Source organism: Phyllostomus discolor, chromosome 9 (genome assembly GCF_004126475.2).
Source record: "Phyllostomus discolor isolate MPI-MPIP mPhyDis1 chromosome 9, mPhyDis1.pri.v3, whole genome shotgun sequence".
Classification (NCBI taxonomy): domain Eukaryota; kingdom Metazoa; phylum Chordata; class Mammalia; order Chiroptera; family Phyllostomidae; genus Phyllostomus; species Phyllostomus discolor.
In genome coordinates, this window is record NC_040911.2 from 66,540,284 (window position 1) to 66,564,836 (window position 24,553).

The 24,553-nt window shown below is 40.7% G+C and overlaps 1 protein-coding gene across 1 annotated transcript in view; it reads right to left on the reverse strand.

The window, feature by feature from the left end:
* Positions 1–19,263: 19,263 nt before the first annotated feature.
* The window catches only part of DTD1 (D-aminoacyl-tRNA deacylase 1), a 325,980-nt gene continuing 320,690 nt past the window's right edge, over positions 19,264–24,553 (reverse strand). Inside the window, exon 6 of the mRNA XM_028524800.2 lies at positions 19,264–19,807. The gene's annotated coding sequence lies outside the window, so the exon portion shown is untranslated. The remainder of the gene's footprint in view (positions 19,808–24,553) is intronic.

Genomic DNA, 24,553 nt, shown 5'->3' on the forward strand with positions numbered 1-24,553 from the left:
CCATCACTGCCACACATCTATCATTTGGAGTTTAAATCTTACGTCTGTAGTTCAATTAAAAATTTCACTCAGCCAGGCCTGTGTGCATGTATCTGGGTAGAGATCTTCAACCACAGATAATAAAACACTACATTTAAGTGTATGCTACTTTCTATAGGGCAAATGAAACTGTTCCCCCATTTGCAAGCTTGTTGGTTTTAAAACATGGCTCTAAAATTCTTTGACACTCCCTTCATTGGGAGTGGATGCTATTTTCCCTTCCTTTGAACCTAAGTGGGCTTGTGACTGCTTGGAGCACAGATGACAGTAGAAATGATGCTGTGTGACTGCTGAGACTGGATCCAAAAAGGCTATGCAGCTTCTACCTGGTTCACTGCAATACCAGCACTTGGAGCCTGAGCTGCCCTGTAAGTTCAAATATGTGGAAGCTGTTATGTTGTTAGGAAGACCAGCCACATGAAGAAGCCAGGGTGAGTGCTGTGGTTAGCTGTCTTAGTCCTCAAATCTTCCCACCCCCCAGTAGTACACGAGAATGAAGGAGTCTTTGGATCAGCCCTCAACTGTTGAGTCACCCCCAGCATTAATTTTCCAGGTAAAACTTTAGAAACTGGGTTGCAGAGGTCTTCCCAGGTGTACTCTGCCTAAATTCCTGACCAATCAAATCCCATAAGTGTAATAACATGGCTGTTTTAACAACTAAGTTTTGGGGTAATTTTCTAAATAGCAATAGCAACTGGAATCGCAAGTTCAATACAAACAAGCATATACACGGCATGGTATTCATTCTGAAGCTTCTCTTGCTCCCCAGGCAGAGTCCTTGAAGGGCATACTGAGGGAAGGAAGTTGTGGTTCCTCTTTTTTTTAATCCTCACCCAAGGATATGGTTATTGATTTGAGAGAGAGAGAGAGAGAGATTGATTTATGTGAGAAACATCTATTGGTTGCACCCCAACTAGGCATCCAACCTGCAACGTAGGTATGTGCCCTAACAGGGAACTAAATCTGCAATCTTTTTAGTACATGGGTCAACACTCCAACCTACTCAGCCAACTGGCCAGGGTTATGGTGCCTCTTTTGAAACACCTGAACTGAGGTGGAGTCTGAGCCTGGATGTCAGCATCTAAAGGGAGAAGATGGTAGTTCTGCTCTGGATGGTGCTGTCAGGTAAGACCATGAATATACCAAAACTGAGAGTCAGCATGATGGTGCTTGCAAATTACTAGGTGAGAACACCTGGGGCATTTGGCTCTGACCCAAAAATACTTGGGAGGGTAAAGGGAGAAGACCCCGCCTAGTTGCTTTTCAAGGCCTCTTTTACTCTGACCCAGAAAACATAAAACTAGAAAATCCCTACTGAAGAGACATTTGTACTTTGGAGAGAGTTTGAACATTCTGGGCTTCTCAGGGGGTGAAAAATGCTACAAGAACTCAATGAGTTTTCCCTTTAATTATAGATAATACTCAAGGCTTAAAAAAATCTAGTAAAGAAGTGAAAACTAAAACATGGTTTATATATGTGTGATTAGATGTAACAATCAGTTTACATGTGCAAAATCAAGTAAAGAGGCAATAATTGTACAAACAAATGCAGCCACAAACTGCTTTGCACAGTTCCTTAGATGGTAGATTTGCAGCAAGATGATTCCAGAAGCTGCCTCTTCTGAGGTAATTATTCTAGCACCCAATTTTGCTCTGACACAGCTAGTTCAAACAGGATTTAAATTCTTAAACAGTTTGAACCATAATTATTAATTGATCCTAATGTATCAGTGGGGTTCAAGGGCACACAGCGGGCTCTACTTCCTCCCTTTTCCCCTGCAGGAGGTAATGGCTTCCCACTATTGCAGGTCTCTGGGTGCCCCAATATCCTGTGTTTGCCCTCTTGCCCCTCCCTCACCTCTGTAAGGAGCCCTTTTATTAAAGTCTCTTGAATATTAGCTAAATTGGATTCTGTTTCCTGACCGTTACTATTGACGAAGCAAACCTTTGGTCAGTGCAGGCTTCAGAAAGCCAGATAATCTTTCTAACAAGATTTGCCAAGAGCTTCCACATTATTGAGTCACATGGTTCTTTAAGAACAAATAACCAATGGATTAGACCACTTATCACATAAGCATTGAATTCAGCTGCAAGAAGGGAAAAAATTAAAGAGCAATGGCTTAGATAAAGGGTTGGCAAACTTTTTCCTAAAGGACCAGATAAGACAGTAAATACTTTAGACTGTGGGATAGACAGTCTCTGTTATAACAACTCAACTTTGCCACTGTAATGTGAAAGCAGCTGCAGACAATACATAAATGAATGTGTCTATAGTCCAATAAAACTTTATTTACAAAATCAGGCAGCCAGCCCATGGGATGTAGTTTGTCAACCTCTGGTTTATACACATTAGTGGTTCATTTCTTTCTCATGAAGTAAGAGGCCTGGGGTGTGTGGCTGTGATGATATAGTTCAACAAGTCACTAGCTAGTTCTACATTCATCTGAAGGCCCAACTGGGGCTGGAAAACCCATTTCCAAGGTGTTTCATTTACATGACTGACAAGTTGGTGCTGTAGTTGGTTCCTTTCCTTGTGGGGATGTCCAGGGGGCTGCTAGAATACTCTTATAACGTGGAACCTCACTTCCTCTAGAGCAAGTAACTCAAAAACACAAGGTTGAAGCTGCAGTGCCCTTTCTGACCTACTCCTGAAGTCCCACATCATTAATTTTGATGTGTTCTACTGATCACAAAGGTCAGCCCTGTTTCAATGAAAGAGGGGACTACACTCAAGCCTGAATGCCAGAAGGTGATGATACCTGGGGGGCCATTGTGGAGGCTAGTTACCACACCACCTGAAAAAGCTGCATTGCTCTAGTGTAGTACATGCTTCACACCTGGACAGAAGAATAGGGAAAGCTAGGAAGGGACCCAACATCTCTGGGGAGGGAGGACCCACTGCAAGTCAGCTCCTTTAGAGATACTTTTCTAACTACTACTATTAGTGCCAAAGCCTGTAGTCTCTTGACATCTCTAATAAAAATGGTAAAGCCCAGAACTGAGGATGATCCTACCAGCATGTGGAGTTGATAAAGGTTAAGAGTTCTTTGAAGACCCAAAACTAAAGTATAGAATATCTCTGGGAGGCAGCTTTAGAGAGATATTGCTAATGCTCACTTGGCCTCAAGCCTCTGGTGTGAACCAGGCTGACACTGGAAGGCCTAGCTCCTCATATTCTCTCCACCTTGATGCTCAGAGCCATTTTGGTTTCATTTCTAGGACAACTATGGTTTCTTAATCCCAGTGCCATTTCAAACACTTCAAGAACTTAAAAAAAGTTTTTTATTGTTGTTCAATTACAGTTGTCACATTTCCCCCCATTACTCTCCCTTGCTCTACCCACCCTCAACCTCACATATTCAATTCTCCCCCCTCCCCGTTGTCTTTGTCCATGGGTCCTTTATACATGTTCCTTTACTTGAACCTTCTCCTATTTTCCCCTGTTACCCACCTCCCCTCTAGTTACTATCAGTTTGTTCTTTATTTCCATGTCTCTGGTTCTATTTTAATCCCTTGTTTGTTTTGTTGATAAGGTTCCACTTATAGGTGAGATCATACAGCATTTGTCTTTCAATGCTTGGCTTATTTCATTTAATACTCTCCAGTTCCATCCATGCTGTTACAAAGGGCAGGAGTTCCTTCTTTCTGCTGCTTAGTATTCTGTTGTTTAAATGTACCACTGGGTTTTGATCCACTTATTTACTGATAGGCGTTTATGCTGTTTCCAGCACTTGGCTATTGTAAATAGCACTGCTATGAACATTGGAGTGCATAGGTTTTTTGAATTGGTATTTCAGGATTCTTAGGGTATAATCCCAGCAGTGGAATTGCTGGGTCAAAAGGCAGTTCTATATTTAGTTTTCTGAGAAAATGTCATACTGTTTTCCATAGTGGCTGCACCAGTCTGCATTTCCACCAGCAGTGCAGTAGGGTTCCCTGGAGAAAACCACAACCTCACCAGCACTTGTTGTTTGTGATTTGTTAATGATGGTCATTCTCACTGGTGTGAAGTAGTACCTCACTGTGGTTTTAATCTGCATCTCTCTGATAGCTAGTGATGTTGAGCATCCTTTCATTTGTCTCTGACCCCTCTGTATATCCTCCTTAGAGAAGTATCTATTCAGGTCCTTTGTCCATTTTTTATTTGATTGTTTGTATACCTGGTGCAGAATCATGTGAATTCTTTATATATTTTTGAGATCAAACCCTTGTCTCAGGTTTCATGCTATAGCAACAAGAAAAATAAAGTACCTAGGAATAAACCTAACCAAGGATGTAAAAGACCTGTACTCAGAAAACTTCACAACAATGAAGAAAGAAATGAAGGAAGACACAAACAAATTGAAGCATATGCCGTATTCATGGATTGGGAGAGTTAACATCATCAATATGTCCATACTACCCAAAGCAATTTATAGATTCAACTCAATCCCTATGAAAATACCAATGACATATTTCACAGATATAGAAAAAACATTTCAAAAATTTATAGGGAACCATAAATGACTTGAATAACTGCAGCAATTTTGAGAAAGAAGAACAAAGTAGGAGAGATCACAATACCTGGTATCAAACTGTATTGCAAGGCCATTGTAATCAAAACAGTCTGGTACTGCCATAAGAACAGACACATAGATCAATGGAACAGAACAGAGAGCACAGAAATAAAACCATGTCTCTATGATCAATTAATATTTGACAAAAGGGTCAGGAGCATAAAATGAAGTAAAAATAGCCTCTTCAACAAATGGTGTTGGGAAAGCTGGACAGTTACATGCAAAAAAATGAAATTTGAGCACCAACTTACGCCATACACAAAAACAAACTCAAGATAGATAAAAGACTTAAATGTAAGTCGTGACACCATAAAAGTCCTAGAGGAAAACATCAGCAGAAACATTGCAGATATTCCATGCAGCAGTATTTTCACTGATATGTCCCCTAGGGCAAAGGACATAAGGGAAAGAATAAACAAATAGGACCTCATCAAATTCAAAAGCTTCTGCATGGCTAAAGAAAACATCAGCAAAATGAACAGGGAACCAGCTGTATGGGAAAGCATATTTGCCAATGATACCTTGGTCAAACACCTCAAGAACTTTTAAACATCCTCAGTCCCTCATCTCAGTCCAGACCTGTTAAATCAGCACCTCATGGGGCAGGGCTTAGCATCTAAAATTTCAAATTATTCTGGTGTGGTATCCAGCTTATCACCTCTAGCATCAATATCAGATCCCTTTCAATGAGGCCAGAAACAGGCCTGATGATTTGGCAACTATATCACATTTGCAACTCATTTGTAGCTTGTGGTTTGCTAAACCCCAGGTTCATTTTCAAAGAAACTCCTCTTCATCTACGTCCTGTCTAGCCTATATTTTGCAAGTTTGTATTTTTACCCAAATAATATTATTTAACTGTATTGTATTGAAAGTGGACTCTAGATTCTGGCATTACTTGGGGGCTCTCTTGCTTTTTCCCTTTGCAGATCAGCCCACTTGATGAGCATGACTTTATCCAAGACATGGATCAATGTGCTGTCTAAAGCACAAACCTGTGGTATTTCCCTCGTAAATTCCTGTGCAGAATTTCTCTGCCACAAGTCTCCTGGCAGCATTTCTATCCTCCATAATTTCTCAAACTTTAGCAACAGCTCATAAACTCAGAAGAGAATCTTTATTTCTTCTTACACAGCCTGTGATGACATCTTAGGCCTCACCTTTCTACCCTTTATATATTCCTGTTTCACATAAATTGTTCTAGTCATTGTTCTTCTGGAGAATACAGACAGATGAGAAACTCAGTGGTTCTGGCTCTTCTGGAGCCAGACTGCCTCCTTCAAATTCTGGTCCCTCCCCTTAGTAGCTGTTTGCCCTTGGGCAAGGTATCTAATGGCTCTGTGCCTCAGTGTCTGGTCTGTGAAATAGGGATTTTAATAGTACTTTCCTCATAGGGCTATTTGAATTATTAAATGTATAAATACATGACAGCTGTTTAGAACAGCATCTGGCACATAAAGAGCACTATAGAGGTATTGCCCATCATTATCATCATCACCATCACCATCATAGTCATCATCACCATCATCATCACCACCAAACTGTTGTTGATGCCACTATTACTATTATCATCACAATTATTTCTGTAAGCAGTGAAGCCACATCTTGCTTATATCTTTTTTTTTGAGGGAGAAGGAGGAAACTAAGTATTTTCATTTCTTTTCTCCTACTTGCCTTAGGTTTAAGTTACTCATCCTTCTTTGGCTTCCTAAGAAAGAAGCTTAGTTTATTAACTTTAGCTCTTTCTTATGTTCTAATATATGTACATCATGATAAATTTTTCTCTAAGCATTGCTATTATTTCATCCCACAAATTTTAATAAGTTGTATATTTATTTTCATTTAGTTCAAAATATTTTAAAATTTCTGTCAAGACTTTGTTGACCCATGAATTATTTAAAAATGTATTGTTTATTCTCAAGTTTTGTATTGGATTTTCAAGTATTCTTGATTCCTAGTTTAATTTCACTGTGGTCTGACAGCTGACTTTGTAAGATTGCTGGTCTTCTAAGTTTGTTAAAGTGTGTGTCATGAGCCAGAATGTAGCCTATCTCAGTGAATGTTCCATGTGAGCTTGAGAAAAATGTGTATTCTTCTTTTGATGGATAGAGTGTTCAATAAATGCCAATTAGATCTTGTTGATTAATAGTGCTGTTCAGGTCAACTTTATCATTATTGATTTTCTGCCTGCTTGATCTATCAATTACTGATGACAAGATGTTGAAGTCTCCAACTACTACAGTGGATTTGTCTATTTCTCTGTTTAGCTCTTTTGATTTTGCCTCATGCATTTTGATGATCTGTTGTTAGATGCATCTAATGTTATGCATTCTTAGAGAACTGACACATTTATCATTATATAGTGGCCCTCTTTGTCCATACAATTCTCTGTGTTCTGATGTCTGCTTTGTTTGAAATTAATATAGCTACTTTGGCTTTCCTTTGATTAGTGTTAACATGCTTCATTTTTCTCCATCCCTTTACTTTTAACTCAGAATCTTTATATTTAAAGTGGATTTCTTATAGAAAACATATAACAATTTTTCTAAAGTTTAAAATCTACATTTTAAACTAATGTAAGTCCATTTTCAAACAACACTATGCCACTTGACATGTAGTGAAGTTAACTGAAAACAAAATGTTCATTCCTTCCAAACCTTGTGGAATTACTGTCATTCATTTCACTTACTCATATGATGCAATCACCAAATACATTGTTACTATTATTAAAGAGTTATCTTTTAGAGGCCAGGACACAATCTCTAGATTTGTTTCCAATGCAAGCAGTCCTGTTTTAGAGAGAATGGTGAGATGTTAGCTCCCTCTAATAGAAAGTTATTCCCAATCCTCTGGACAGCATGGCTTAATTAAACATCTTCAGAGAAATTGGGCTATAAAGCACTGTGCTGGGTACCCTGGGACATCAGATGATCACAGGACTCAGTTATCAACAGCTCTGACCCCACATCTTACAGATGAGAAAACTGTGGCATGTGGCGGGGAAGTGGTCTGCTAATGGAGTATTCTGGAGGAAAAAGAAGCTACAGAAATGCAGCCTGATCTTAGACTGAGTCTGGTACTGAAGAATAAAAATGTAGCAACACCTGCCAAAACATCTAACAAAAATAGAATAAGGGACTTCCAGCCAAGATGGAGGTATAGGTACACACACTGTGCCTCCTTGCACAACCAAGATAGGGACAACAATTTAGAAACAGAATAACAACCAGAACTGACAGAAAATTGAACTGCATGGAAGTCGGACAACCAAGGAGTTAAAATAGACACATTCATCCAAACTGATAGGAGGGGTGGAGTCAGGTAGCTGGGCAGAGAGGGGTTGAGGCACAAGGAGTGGTGGGGCCAGGTGCATAAGGCATCCTGGGTGTGCAAAACCACAGTGGGCGGACCCTGGGAGTGCAGGCAGTGGCTGGTGGACCCCAGGAGCAGGGTGGCAACTGGCATATAGAGCAAGGCAGTGATTGTGAAGCAAGGCACTGCACTCAAACCAGGGTCCCAGTGCCAGAAAATAGAGCAACAGGGCACTGATTGAAAACACCTGTGGGGGTTGAGGTGCAGGGAGAGAATCCCAGACTCACAGGAGAGTTCACTGGAGAGACCCACAGGGTCCTAGAATGTGCACAAGCCCACCCACATGGGGATTAGCACCAGATAGGCCCAGTTTGCTTGGGGGATGTGGCAGAAGGGACTGAAGTCTGATAGAGAGGGGAACAAGTGTCATAGTTCCCTCTCAGACCCTGCCCCCACATACAGAGTCACAACCCAGCAACTGGGTTGTCCAGCCCTGGCGAACACGTAAGGCTCTGGCCCTCATACATAACATGCACAACAACACACACAAAAAATGGCTCAAATGGAAGAACAGATCAAAGCACCACAGCAAATACAACTAAGCGACTAAGAGATCGCCAGCCTATCAGATGCACAGTTCAAAGCACTGGTGATCAGGATGCTCACAGATTGGTTGAATTTGGTCACAAATTAGATGAAAAAATGAAGGCAACAATAAGTGAAATGAAGGAAAATGCATAGAGAACCAATAGTGATGGGAAGGAAACTGGGACTCAAATCAATGGAGTGGATTAGAAGGAAGAAAGAAACATACAATCAGAAAAGAATGAAGAAACAAGAATTCAAAAAAATGAGGAGAGGCTTAGGAAGCTCCAGGACATCTTGAAATGTTCCAACATCTGAATTATAGGGGTACCAGAAGGAGAAGAAGAAGAGCAACAAGTGGAAAATTTATTTGAACAAATAATAAAGGAGAACTTCCCCAGTCTGGCAAAGGAAATAGACTTCCAGGAAGTCCAGGAAGCTCAGAGAGTCCCAAAGAAGTTGGACCCAAGAAAGCACATCAAAGCACATCATTATTACCTTACCCAAGATGAAAATGAAAGAGAGAATCTTAGAAGCAGCAAGAGATAAGGAGACAGTTACCTACAATGGAGTTCCCATCAGACTGTCAGCTGACTTCTCAAAAGAAACCTTGCAGGCAAGAAGGGGCTGGAAAGTATTCCAAGTCATGAAAGGCAAGGACCTGCATCCAAGATTGCTCTATCCAGCAAAGCTTTCATTTAGAATGGAATGGCAGATAAAGTGCTTCTCAGATAAGGTCAAATTAAAGGAGTTCATCCTCACCAAACCCTTATTATATGAAATGTTAAAGGGACGTATCTAAGAAAAAGATAAAAAATATGTATAGTAAAATAACAGCAAACTCACAATTATTAACAACCACACCTAAAACAAAACAAAAGCAAACTAAGCAAACATCTAGAACAGAAACAGAACCACAGAAATGGAGATCACATGGAGGGTTAGCAACAGGGGAGTGGAAGGAGGAGAGAGGGGGAAAAGGTATGGAGAGTAAGTAGCATAGATGGTAGGTAGAAAAGGAACAGGGGAGGACAAGAATAGTATGGGAAATGTAGAAGCTAAAGAACTTATGACGCATGGACATGAAATAAAGGGAGGAATGTGGGTGGGAGGGGTTATGCAGGGTGGAGAGGAATAAAGGGGAGGTATTGGGACAACTGTAATAGCATAACCAATAAAATATATTTAAAAATAGAATAAGGACAATAAATGAAAGTGCATTAAACCAACTGAGGTTGACAACTGTGCAGTGGTTTTGGAAGAGGAGGTTCCTAATTATTAGGAAACACACACTGAAGCACACAGGGTTCAACTGTTGTGAGATATGCAACTTACCCTCAAATGTGAATGTAATTTATCCTCGAACGATTCAGGAAAAAATGTGCACATATATAACTGTGTAAGGGAACAATAATAAAGCATATGGAGCAATATGTCAGTGATGCAGACCCCGGCCTGTGGGGTCTGCCACATTGTGGATGAGGCACAAGAAATTCACACAGACTACAGAGTGCTGTGGAGAAAAAGGGACAGCATGGCTTTTCTCTCAAGGGGAGAAAAAGCCTGGGCCCTTGCCTTGGCAGGCCTTTATTGGGTTTCTTGGCACATTACATGATGGTCCTCATTTACTATGCACAGGTTCACTTTAGGTGGTTACCTTTTACAGAAAACAAAGGAGATAATGCCACTAATCACGTCATAGAAGAAGGATATTTGCAAATGCAAAGGGAAAAAAGATTGAACCAGTTATACTCCATACTGGGGAGTTTTAGCAAAAACAAGTGCAGGCCTGATTCCCTATCGGAGAACATATCCATGGGTATGGGTCCTGTGCATCTCTGAGTGGGAGCTGGGCCCATACCATGCAGAATGGTCTCCTACATGTTAGCAACAGACAAATCTGGCTAAAGGATATAGGGGTACTTTTGTACTATTCTTGCAACTTTTCTATAAGTTTGGAATTATTTACAAACAAAAGGTTTAAAAAGTAATCCTTTAAACCAGCACATCTTGGGGAGGGAGGGGCGTGTGGAATATCCTGTGTAAGGGAAAATAATCCCATTCTATTCCCAGGCAAATGGTTGCTAGATTTGTATAATAATTATGCCCAGGGAATTGCTCTCAACAAAAGCACAGCTTGGTATGGATCTCTGGGATGCCCCCAACCCCTGCCCCAGCAGGGAGGGCCTCTTCTTTCCCTTCCCTTATTCAGAAGCATACTATCTTTGGGAAGCAGTGAGAAATGTGGAGAGAACATTCTTTGCTGCCAGTTACCCATCCTGCATTTTTGTTTTCCTGTTGAGCAGAAACACTTGCAGCGTGTGTGAGAAAGAAACCCAGAAATTGAAGCAAACAGCATGTCTGTGGACACTCAGCAGTCTTCTGCATCCCCTTTTGCTCTTTGATCTGATCCCATCCCACAGCTTTTGGAACCCATGTCTGGCACCCAGGGTTTGCAAAGACAACAGGAATAAGGATCATGTCCTCTATTTCCTATCATCTGCTCCTCTCCACTGCAGTTGCAGCATTGGCTGAGCAGCTCCCTCCTCACTGCACCTGTCCTGGATTATTATCATCTTTTGAAAAAAGATTTTATTTATGTATTTTTGGAGAGAGACAGAAACATCAATGTGTGGTCGCCTCTTGCACACCCTCTACCGAGGACTGGACCTGCAACCCAGGCATGTACCAATTGGGAATAGAATCAGCAACCCTTTGTTTTGCAGGCTAGTACTCTATCCACTGAGCCACAGCAGCCAGGGCATTATCATCTTGAGTCTCATAGAAACCCATGGTGGGAGGCATGCCACTGTACACTCAAGAAAGAGACTCATAGGTTAAATGGCTTTCCTAAGGTCTGATCTCTAAGCACTTCCACAGAATGAGAAGCTAGACCTGGAGCTTCTGACCAGACATGCATTGCTCTTTCTGCTTCACTTTCTGCAGGTGCCGAGTTCTAGGCTTTTTCACCTCTTGCACTGAGCCCTCTCAGGATGGCATCTCATTTATCATACCACAAAAAAAGGCAAAGCCTACCTCTGTGCTTGGCCCAGAGAGAGACAAGACACTGAGGCCAAAGCCTATTTCCTCTGAATACCACCCCAAATGGTCCAGAAACTGGAGTGCTGATGTTTCCCTCAGGATACTGCCCCAATTTTATGGAATAACCTGCTAATAGAAAACAAGACTTTGATGGAAAAGACTTGCAAGGTCTTGAATGAGGCATTATGTCCAGTATTAAACCCCCCTTGAAAGTCCCAGAATATTCTGTTTCTCCAGGTTTGTTCCCTGGGTACATCTTTATATAGCTGTCTGCTATTGCCTGAGTATCCTCTATATGTCTGAGACCACCAACCAAACTGCCCTGGCATTCCCTTCAAAAATCTCTTCCTTTGAGTGCTTTGGAAGACTTGCTCAGCCATCTTCTGAGGACTTTGTTGTCACCTGTAGTGAAGCTCTTGCCACTCTGATTTGGTTACTTGTTTACCTGTCAGTCTGTGTTCTCAGTAGACAGTGCAACCTAGAGTCAGGGCTCGGTTATATCATCTTTGTTTGCCTGGCAACTAGCACAGTAACTAGAATGAATGAATGAATGAATGAATGAACGAACAAACGAACAAAGAAAGAAATGAAGTGAGGCCTAGGAGTCACGAGCCTTAAGTTCATATCATGGCCCAATCACTATTTCTTTGATCTCAAACAAGTCAGTTTCCTTCTTGGTGGCCTCATCTATATAATGGTGTGATTGTTCTCTGGTTATAGTGCAGAATTGTTCCAATAAGGGGATAATGTCTGCAAAAGTATTTTTACATGTGAGATACTACCCCACATACATTATAGTTTAGGAAAGAAGGGCACAATTAAGGAAATTTGTCAGAGAAAATAAGATCTACTACACTAGTTCTCAGCCTTAGTTGCTCATGGAATCACCTGGGGAACTTACACCTTTTAATATTGCATATCCATTAACAAATTATTGTAGCTATGGTTATTTTTAATACTGTGCAACTCATAAAAATAACTCAAAATGGTTAAAGGTTTAAATGTAAGACCTGAACCATAAAACTCACACAAGAAAATATGGGGAAAATTTTTCATGACATTGGCCTTAGCAATGATTTCTTGCACATGATACCAAAAGCACAGGCAATGAAAGAAACATGTAGCCAGTGGCTATTGTACAATATTGGAATAATTCTAAAAGTTCTGATGTTCAGGGTAGAAACAAGAGACAAGGGGACAGGTGAGACATCATAATCTCTTCCTTCAATGTAAGGAAAGCTTCAAAAGAGGAAGAAGTGCCCGGCCATCTCTTGCCTGCAATATTAGGACAGGGAGCACTCCAAATGCAGATACTTGACTAAGGACTTTAAAGTAAAAGAGGAGTAGGGTGCTCAGATAAAACTGTTAACAGGTGACCCAGAAAGAACTACATCCCCATAATGTCCAGAGAAATTAGCTTCAAGCTGGCACCAGCACTCATGACTTCAGTATCAACAAGCAGAACAGTCCAGGTGCCTGCATGCATTGTGAGGAAGGACACCCTGAGACATGCAGCCAGGCCATGGGGGCAGGCTGTGAAGGGGTACTGAGTCTGGTGAGGAGGAAACCTACTCTAATGAGGCAACTGGGGAGAATGAATGAAGGGACAGGGTTAAGGCAGAGAAGGGAGGGTTACTGGAAAACTCAGAAATAGCTATAGGAGAGGATGCCTGCCAGGTGCTGCACCTTCGCCTTCATAGAGGGAAGAGCCAGGGGAACCCACACCATGCCTTGTTCTCCAAGTCCTCAGATCACCTGCAGAGGTCTCCCGTTGTCCAAACCTAACAAGAACCCAAGCAAGAACACACAGGGGGCTTCCTGGGGATAGGGAGGAGAGAGGTAGAGAGGGGATCTGGACAGGCTCACAAGGGGGATGGAAGGAGTGACTGAAAAGAAAAATGGGATTAGAATAAGAATGATGTTCAGGGCAGGATTGTAAGAGATCCCCTGTGTGAAGGTAGGTGGTGACACAGCTCCTCTCTTCATGTTGTCATCATGGGAGCAGTCCAGTGAGGGTGGGAGAGGCTGAGAGTGCAGGCTACGGGGCTTCATGGCCTGGCTTTGAGTCCTGCCTTCTAATGAAGTGGTTTGAGGAAGTTCCTGTTGGGTGACAATTCCTTGTGGCTTCTGGTGTTTCTGCTCATCTATTGAGCAGAGGTGTTGACTGCTTTTGCTTTGAAACTGTGTTTCCAGGAATGTTTAATTGTGGAAATCAGGGTTCAGGGAGCCAGCAGAAATACTGACACCAGCTTCCACTATTGTGGTAATAAAGCTCAGGCGTGTCTCTGCTCTGGGTCTCCTGTGTTCTGCCAGCATCCAGGAAACTGTGGGCAGGCTGATTGCTCTGTAAATAGGATAAGATTTCCTACCCTTCAGGGCTCTCAACAGTTACCTCACCTCTCTAAGTCTCAATTTCCTCAACTGTAAAATGGAAATAAAAAGGCTGTCATGGTTGCAAGAGGCTACACACATAAAGGGCTTTGAACAGTTTTGGTCATGCTCAAGTGCTCAAATTAAGTTAGTTATTTTACCTACACCTGTTCTGCAAATGTTTCAAACTCAAAAAAAGCCAAATAAACATTGTAAAAGGGGACCCAAAGCCCACAGTAGGTAAAAAACACTCAGTTCTCTGAATGAACTGAAGTTTCAAAAGTTCTGAAATAACTTCAACATATCATCATGAGACAGACTTACCACTTATGACTTTGAAAAATATTGTGAAAAAGAAGAGGACAGAAAACCAAATGTTAAAAATCTTAATTTCAAAAAGACAGATTCCACACATCAGCCTGGCCAGTGAGATGCAGATTCCTGAAAACATTCTACAAGAGATGATCAGACAAATGGCCTGTGAGCCTGTGGAAAAGAACACAGCAATCACTGGAAGATAGCATGAGTTTGCAAATAACACACTATGCTGTACTAATACTTTTTCTGACAGAATCATTGGATTCATCACCAAAATACTGTGAAAATAGTATAGCTTAATTTTAGCACCAACACGTGATGTGGGAAGGAAGAATGTGGATTAAGTGAGAATATAAGCCATGTATCTCTTGACATGATTTCTAATGGAGTGCCAACTCCATGCTGTGCATTGTGATTAGCCAAGACTAAAGATATAGAAAACATGTCTGAGGATGACACAAAGCTGGGAGAAATATCCAGCATGACATGTGAACTATGTCAATAGTCCAGAATCATGAGCTGAGTCTAACAGGAATAAAATTAAGTTCTTCAGTTGGGGTCTCTGCTGGCCAGAGAGTGGTTATACGGAGTAAGCCTTGGATTTTAGTTACCTGCAGGCTTGGTAAGAGCCACAGGTATGGTACAGCTACTGAAAGAAAGCACTTTGGTCACATTAAGCTGCATTATCACAGTAATATGCCTGGTGTCCCAGATGTGTGCCACTGTAAGGTTCTGTGCCTAGCGCTTTGTATACAACTCTTTTTAACCCTTACAGCCATGCTCCAAGATTGTACAGATAGTGGAGGGAAGTTCAGAGAGCTGAATGAACAAATAAACTGTGCCAAGTGGATACAGCAAGTCAACAGCACAGCCAGGATTCAACCCTAAGTCTGTGCAGCCCCTTAGCCTGTTGAGACCACTACACTACTGTCCAGGGTCCTTGTTCAGATTGCATCAGCAGAGCTGGGTTCAGTTCCCAAGGCCACTCTGAAGGCTTGGGAGAAACTGCTGAAGAACTAGAACAAATCAGCCTGGAGAACATGAGGAGGGAGATGTGAAGTCCAAATGCATTATCATGACTTACCAGATCTCTGTGGGTCTTGTCCCTGCTCACCTCTCAATCTTGTTTCCCAACATGACCCTGCATGTGACCCCCCCTCTTCCTGAATCCAGTCTTACTGACCTGCTGGCAGTTGTCTTAACCACCCCTCTCTCACACCTTGAGGAACTGAACCTGTTGTTTTACCTTCCTTGTGGCTCACCACTTTCACCTGGTCAACTCCACCTCATCCTATGGCTCTCCACCCCCTCTGAGAGGCCACCTCCTCACACCCATGCCTGGTCCAGGTCCATCTCCCTACTGCAGAGGGGCTGTCAGCTAAAGCTCCTTCAACAGACACAATACATTTTCTGCTTGATGACAGAGCCTCTGATGTACCAACCCTCAGGAAAGACTCAAAAACAAGAAAAGCTCTTTTTAAGGGTCCCTACAAATAAATATGAAATATATTATAAAAAAATTAATTTGACAAATCTAAAATACCATCACAAATAGATACTTTCATAATGGGAACTGAAGGTTTTGTTTTCTAGAACTTCTAAAAATTAGTGTACTAGTGTCTGTACCCCAGGAGAGAACAAAAACCTTAACAGTAACTATGGGAGGCAGGCTCCCCTCAATACAGGTACCATTTTCTTCTCTAATATGATCACTGTGAGGCTCTCTACCTTTGATATTATCCCATATCTTCTGAGATGAGGTTTCTTAACTCTAATTTCAAAAGACCCAAATCAGCAAAGAATTGCAAATTAATAATTCTGAAAGTGCCTGGCTGAAAAAGGCACTTTTTCAGGGAATCCGACAGATCTGTTTGGCAAAAAAGATCACCACTCTGAATCACCACTCTGGAATTACTAACTGACACAATATTGGAGGAGATTGTGAGTTGGTGGAACTATGTGTTCCTTATGATCAAATCAATGAAATCCAACATTCTCTATCTGCCAGGTGGCACTCATCCAGTTAGGAGGCAGCTTGATTGAGAAAATGCCTCCCTGAGGACCACCAACTGTGTGGCAATAATACAGAATGTCCAGCCCCAGAAGGTGTCTTTATTTGGTCTAGTTTTGTGTCACCAGAAGAACTTGGTCTCCTATAAAGTAAACCATGAAGGGCAAGATTAACGTAGCCTAGTACACAGTATTATCAGACAGCGCTCTGTTTAAAATACTAGGCTGCAGTCTGCCAAGACTCCTCAGAAAAGCCATATATAGTATGATTCTCCTCTCCCATACTCATTCACATAATGTTTTAATGGACAATAAACAGCTGGCTTTACAAACATGTAGAAGGTAGCTGGAGATGTTAGGAGGGTGTAAAGACTGAGAGTTTTATACTCTGCAAGTAGAACTACATGCAAAATCCAGTTTGGCCATTAGTCCCACAGTAAGAGAAATGGCCTTTAGAAAGAGTGAAAGGGGGTGGGGAAAGCAGAAATTAGTGTGTTTTTGATGCAGCTGTGGATGTCATGGGCTTTCTTCTTGAGTTTCATTTTTATTACCTTGCCCAGCGGTTACATTTGACCTTCCTGAGGCACACTGCTTTTTCTCTGTTCCTATGTGTTGAAAGTGACCTTAGGATCATAGAAAACCTTCCTTCAATACAATGCTACAAAAGTAGCAAACATTTTCCAACATTTACCATGTTCCCTGCATGTGAGGAGGGAAATATAATTAATTAAATAAAAATCACCCCACACATAAGGCTCAGCACTTCTGCTCAAACAGTAATAGCCCCCAACATCGCCATCTGCTTTTGAATGGTGTTGTTAGAAATCTTTACCTTCTATCAAGCCAGCATCTTTGTTTTTTGGTTGGGGGTGGGAATTGACTTTATTATCAGTGATTATCAGTTTTCAACCAGCAGCAGCTATCCATCTGGAGTTTTGAGGGTGGACTTGTCCCCTCCTCAATGCTATCTTCTTGAAGGGTACACACTGTCTTGTCCTTCCTGTTGACTGTCTGATCCTTAGCTGAGAGGGGAAGAGGGCTATAGGACCTAAATATGGTGGAGGAGCAGCCAGTCAGCAGGAATGGGAATTTAGCCATAATTCAGCAAAGAAGAAAGACCATCATTCTATTTTCTTCTGGTACCAGTGAGAGCTTTAGCAAGGTACTAGTGCCTTGACTCCTGCCTGGGGAACTCCAAGGGCACCCAAGGTTCCAGGTCAGTGATAGACATGGCCAACAACACAGTAAAGGAAGCTGGGAAGACAACTCAGGAGGTGAGCCAGCTCCAAAGGGAAGAGGACACTGTCTACATGGATTGGATGGTGCCCCCAATGCTAGGTGCTCCTAATTCCTAGAACCTGTGAGTGTGGTGCTATTTGAAAAAAGGGTCTTTGCAGATGTAATCAGGTTAAGAATCTCAAGATGAGATCATTCTGTATTTAGGGTGGGTTCTGTATCCAATGACAGGTGTCATAAGGAAAAAACAGGGGGAGATTTGAGGCACAGACACAGGGGAGGCCATGTAAAGATGGAGGCAGAGACTGGAGTGATGTGGCTACAAGCCAAGGAAAGCCAGGAGCCACCAGAAGCTGAGAGAAACAAGGAAAAAAATCCTCCCTACAGCCTTGGTAGGGAACACAGCTCTGTAACACCTTGATTTTTGGATTTCTGGTCAAGCCAGCATTTATATTAATGCAACTCAGACCCACTGCTCCTAGTTTTGACCCTGATCCAGTGTCCTGTCCATGTCTTCCAAATATTCAGAGTTTGTTTTTTTTCCCCCTTAAGCTCTTTTTCCTTTATGATTTTTGGACCCTTCCACAAGTTGATCAGATTGGCATTGCTCACACTCCAATTTGTCTAAGACCCTTTGAAATGTCATCCAGGAACTAGATTGTGGGTTATGAGGGACTTTATCATATTACCACCATCCAAACGTCAAGCACATTAGCTCTTCTCTCTGTGCTATCTTCATTACCCATTTCCACAAGGACAAGCTATAGCTGTTCAATAACTGGTGCTGATAAAATGTTGTGGGGGGGAAATGTATGACAAATCTGTTCAGCAAGTCTGCAACCTTACAACTAGCTTATAAAACTGTAGGTTCAAGTAACTTTAAAGTGAATTTGAATTCACTCTGTAAAAGCCTACTTAGATTACTCAAACAGAAGAGCTTCTTGTACTTTGCAGTCCACAGAGCTGGGGGAGCTGACCAGGAGTTTGCATCCTGGATGTAATGATTTCAAATCCAGATTTAAACTATCATGCATTATACTGGGCCATCTGTATCAGTTCAGCATATAGCAATCTGGCAACCCCCTTTTCAACTCCATATTCCAACTACTTAATTGTACACTGAAGATATGATCTGAGCTTTTTATTTTTTCCCACATTTTCTATGTTTTTATTTGAAGTAGACAATTGGGTCAGACTAGAGGGACTCAGGGTTATTATAAAGGTCACAGATAGTTTTAGCATTATAAAAAATGCCAAGTAAGGATGTCTCTTCTATTGGTAAGCAAGGAATATTTCAAGAGAGGATAACTCTGTTTAATATAATCACTTAATATATAATAAGTGTTATATAAAAATACTATTAACCTCATATCATGTTTAAAAATGATAACTATAGCCATGCCACTAGAAGATTAAATGAACTGAGAAATTCTTCGGCAGAGTGTGGTTCTTTCATCATATTACTGAAGCTATACTGGCCTGGATATATGGACAACCATGCAATTCCAGTTAAAGGGGCATCTGTATGGCCTAACATGCTTACCCCTACCTCTCAAAGGTGTATAAACCAGATATGGCAGCCATACTTGGTCTCAGTCATCTGGCCATTCTGAAACTGGATTTCCTTCCCACCCACATTCCCCTTTCCTGCCATCTCATGTCTGAGTAAAATGGAATCAACTACAAATTATCATACAGTCTCTCACTTGGGAATCAGAGGCCTATGTGGGCCACTAAGGGAATGCCTCTCATAAGAGGGTTATTTGAAAACACCAAAACCAAAACCAAAACCTGGTGAGGTTTGTAGTTTTATTATTTCTTTTTAGAAAAAAGAGAAAATTTTTAAGATGTAAAGGTCACACAATACATTATCACTGATAACTATTCTCTTTACATGGTCACTGGCTTGGCCAATGTTGGGATGAACATGGAGATCATGAATGCATTTGATACCCATCCATAATGGATACACAGAAATAAACCACAGTGTGAAAAGAGAACTTGATGACAAATGATATTGGGCCATCCTGTTCCAAAGTAAGCAAAGACAGTATAGGGCCCAACAAAGCCTTCTTGTGGGTGAAGTACAGGTATATGCCCTGCTGCCATGAGCACAGAGCGCACCCCCTGCATTGGCAGTGCCCACTTCCTCTATGAGACCATGGCAACAACAGAAAATGGTAATATTCCTTTGGTGTTTTTTTGCAGGGCTCTTCAGGTTCCTGATTTCTTATTTCTGTCTTCCTTTTCACAATTCAGTTCCAGATTCTTGAAGCAGTATAAGTGTTTAGCATCTTTCATGAATTTTTCAGAATCCAGTTTCATCCAGTAATAATGCACTAAAAAGAACAAAAACGAGACATAACTCAGAAGGGTTCCAATATTTGCTTTCAAATCCGATTTAAAAATATTCCTAAGCATAATAAAATAGCTGAGGATGATGTTTTTGAAGTTCATACAATGAAAATAACATGACAATGTTTCACTTTACTGTGAAAAATATGCAATGTTGTCATGTATAAATTCGAATGCCTTTTCACCAAAAAGTTTCCAATATATTAGAACTTCATACTTCGAATTCAAAAAGATAACTAAACCAAGTATCTGGGAATTAAACAACACACTTCTAAATGGCTTCTATGGCAAAAAGAAGTCATAAGGCAAATTAGAAAACATTTTAAAGTGAATAAAAATGAAAATGAAATACAGCAAAACTGAGATACCCACCTAAGGCAGTGTTTAGAGGGAAATTCATTGCATTAAGTGCTTATATTTGAAAAGAACAGGGACTTCTGGCCAAGATGGAGGCACAGGTAGACACACTCAGCCTCCTCGCAGAAACAAAAGGACAACAAATTTAAAAAAAAAAAAACCAGAACTGCCAGAAAATCAAACTGTATGGAAGTCTGACAACCAAGGAGTTAGTGAAGAAATATTCATCCAGACCAGAAGGAGGGACAGAGATAGGCAGCAGGAGGATAGAGGACTCATGGCAAGGCAGCGGCTGGAGGACTGGGGCAGGCAAGGTGGTGGCTGGCAGAGTGGGTGGTCCCACATTTGTGTGTGGATAAACCAGGAGGAACAACTGGGGAGCAAGACAGATTGTGCAAATCAGGGTTCCAGCAAGGGGAAATAAAGCCACAAAACCTCTGACTGAAAAAACCCGTGGGTGTTGAAGAAGTGGGAGAAACTCCCAGCCTCACAGGAGAGTTCACTGGAGAGATCCACCGGGCCCTAGAATGTACACAAAATCACCAACCTGCAAATCAGCACCAGAAGGGTCCAATTTGCTTGTGGGTAACAGAAGAAGTGACAGAAAGCCAGCCTAGAGCCAAGCAATCAGCATTGTCCCTCTCAGACCCCTCCCCCACATATAGTGCCACAACTTATTGATGTGGGTTGCCATGACCTGGAAAATACGTAAGGCTCTACCCCTTACTACATAAAAGGTATGCCAAGACAAAGAAACGTGGCCCAAATGAAAGAACAAATCAAAGCTCCGGAAAAAAACACAACTAAGTGATGAAGAGATAGCCAACCTATCAGATGCACAGTTCAAAACACTGGTAATCAGGATGCTCACAGAAATGGTTGAAAATGGTCACAAAATAGAGGAAAAAGTGAAGGTTATGAAAAGTGAAATAAAGGAAAATGTACAGGGAACCAACAGTGAAGGGAAGGAAACTGAGACTTAAATCAACAGTTTGGACCAGAAGGAAGAAATTAACATTTACCAGAACAGAATGAAGAAGCAAGAATTCAAAAAAATGAGGAGAGGCTTAGGAACCTCCAGGACATCTTTAAATGTTCCAACAACTGAATCGGAGGGGTACCAGAGGAGAAGAGGAAGAGCAAGAAATTGAAAACTTATTTGAAAACATAATGAAGGAGAACTTCCCCAAACTGGCAAAGGAAATAAGACTTCCAGGAAGTCCAGGAAGCTCAGAGAGTCCCAAAGAAATTGTACCCAAGGAAACACATACCAAGGTACATCATAATTTCATTACCCAAGATTAAAGATAAGGAGAAAATCTTAAAAGCTGCAAGAGAAAAGGAGACAGTTACCTACAAAGGAGTTCCCACAAGGCTATCAGCTGACTTCTGCAAAGAAAACTTGCAGGGAAGAAGGGGCTGGAAAGAAGTACTCAAAGCCATGAAAGGCAAGGACCTACATCCAAGATTACTCTATACAGCTAAGCTTTCATTTAGAATGGAAGGGAAAATAAAGTGCTTCCCAGATAAGGTCAAGTTAAAGGAGTTCATCATCACTAAGCCCTTATTATATGAAATGTTAAAGGGACTTATCTAAGAAAAAGAAAATCAAAAATACAAACATTAAAATGACAACAAACTCACAACTATCAACAACTGAACCTAAAAAAAAAAACAAAGAAAAGTGAACTAAGCAAACAACTAGAACAGGAACAGATTCACAGAAATAGAGATCACATAGAGGGTTATTAGCAGGGAGTAGGAGGGAGGAGGATGGGAAAAAAGTACCAGGAATAAGAAGCATAAATTGTAGGTACAAAACAGACAGGGGGAGGTTAAGAATTGTATGGGAAATGGGGAAGCCAAAGAACTTATATGACCCATAGACATGAACTAGGGTGGGGGAATGATGGTGGGAGGGGGAGTACAGGGCAGAAGGGAATAAAGGCGAGGAAAAAATGTGACAACTGTAATAGCACAATCAGTAAAATATATTAAAATTAAAAGAAAAGAAGGTATGGTCCTCACTCTCCCCCTCCCCCACCACCACCATATCACTTGGGAAGCCACCATATTTTGCCATATATAATACACACTTTTTGCCCAAAATTTTGAGTGAAAAATAAGAATGGACATTATATGTGGGTAGTACTAATTCCATATCTATATTAATGGTTTTAATTATTTTATTTATGCTTATGCATTACAAGTATAACTCTAGAAAGCAATGATGATATATATCCATATACAAAACAATACCCTAGAATATGATAATCAGTTTTGTTTCTAAATATAAATAAATATATAATTGAATTAAAAATTAAAACAAAAGATTTTTTTCCTGAAAGTTTGGGCCATAACCACAGGTATGCAAAATACATGGCAAAATACAGTAATCTTCACCTAGCCTTTTACTGGGTAAGTAATTATCTACCAACCTCAGGAAAATTTAGAATTTTGTGCAGAACTGCTTAAGAGAATCAAACTAACAATGTTAATGTTTCTTTTGTTATATTGTACACATTTTGTATTTCAAGTACTTGAAAATGTTTAAAATAATCTGGCTTAGTGGGGTGCTTAAAAGATAAGCTTGGAGATTCTAATTTAAATCAGACAGTTGAATATAGACTGTTCTTTGAAGTTAAATTCTCACTGGGATTGTAAAACCATTTTTAAAAAGATCTTGAAATTTACTATCTTTATATGTTTGCTTATTATATTATCATAAAAATATGCGGGAGGTTGGAAAAAAAAAGAAAGCTGTGAAGTCAATAATCTGAGCTTCCACCCTAAGGAACTAAAAGAATAAAAGCAAAGTAAACTCAAAACAAGCAGAGTAGGGGGATAGTAAAAATAAGAACAAAAGTGATATTTCAAACAGAAAAACAAAAAGGAAAATAAAAAGGTGAAAAGTACTGGAAGCAACCTAAGTACAAATCAGTAAATGAGTGGATCCAAAAACTATGGTACATTTACACAATGGAATACAACACAGCAGAAAGAAAGGAGCTCCTACCCTTTGCGACAGCATGGATGGAACTGGAGAGTATTATGCTAAGTGAAATAAGCCAGGTGGTGAAAGACAAACACTATATGATCTCAACTATTAGTGGAACCTAATCAACAAAACAAACAAGCAAGGAAAACATAACCAGAGACATTGAAATAAAGAACAAACTGACAGTAACCAGAGGGGAGGTAGGAGGGGTGTAATGGGGGAAAGAAGGAGAAGGGTTATCAAGGAACATGTATAAAGGACGCATGGACAAAGCCAAAGCAGGAAGGATTGAGGGTGAGAGGTGGGAGTGGGTGGGGTAAGGGAAAGTAGTGGTGGGAAAATGAAGACAATTGTACAAAAATTTTAAAAATGCAAAGAAAAAGAAAAGGAAAAGAAAGAAGAGAAAAAGGTGCAATCTGAGACCAAAGAAAGAGACCTTCTGCATCCTGAAGTTATGGGTGTCAGTCATATTTTTACCTGATTTCATTTATTTCATTACATAACATATAAAAGACACTATACAGAAATAAAACTATACAGTAATAAAACAATTTTAAAACAAACCAAAAAAATAGGTCCCCCAAAATCAATAAACCTCTTGCCAGATAAGGAAAAAAAAGACAAAAGTTACAAATACCAGAAATCTAACAGGCAACATCAGTACAGATTTTATAGATATTTAAAGGATAAAAAAGATATATCACACACAACTTTATGCCCACATACTAGACAAAAGATGAAATGGACTAATTCCTTGATAACAGATAGAAAGCCTCATTTCTATATCCTCTTACCAATAAGGGAGGCAGAGAGGTGCCAGACTAAAGAAAGCATAGGGACAGGGAATAAACTAACCACATGTTCTTGGGATATTTTCAACACTGCCTGAGGAACGGTACATCTTTTGATATAAAATGTCCAAGTGTCTTGCGTTCCCCTCTGTAATCTGAGGCTACAACAAAACCAGTGTGTCTTGCCAAGATTTGTGAGGCAGGTATTTGCCATCCAAGAGTTTGACTAAATCCTAAATTTAACAGAGCAGTTTCTATTCTCTTAGATCTAAATTCTAACTGGATGAACTTCAGTAAAAGTCAAACATTATGGTAATAGGGGTTGCACGTGGTGATGCCATATCTGTGAAAATGCCTCCAGATGCACTCAACACAGGCTACATTCTTAAGGAATTAATAATGAGCAGATGCCTCAATGGAATTAATAGCCTTCCATTCCTAATCCCAGTTTGATACTGAGGTCCACAGCCCACTAAATAAAGGCTAATTGCAACTTCCCCCTGGTCCACGCTCTTTGGTTCTGTCTGGACCCAAACAGGGGAATGAAACTTCCCCCAAGGCCTACCCTCATGCTCTGAAACCCA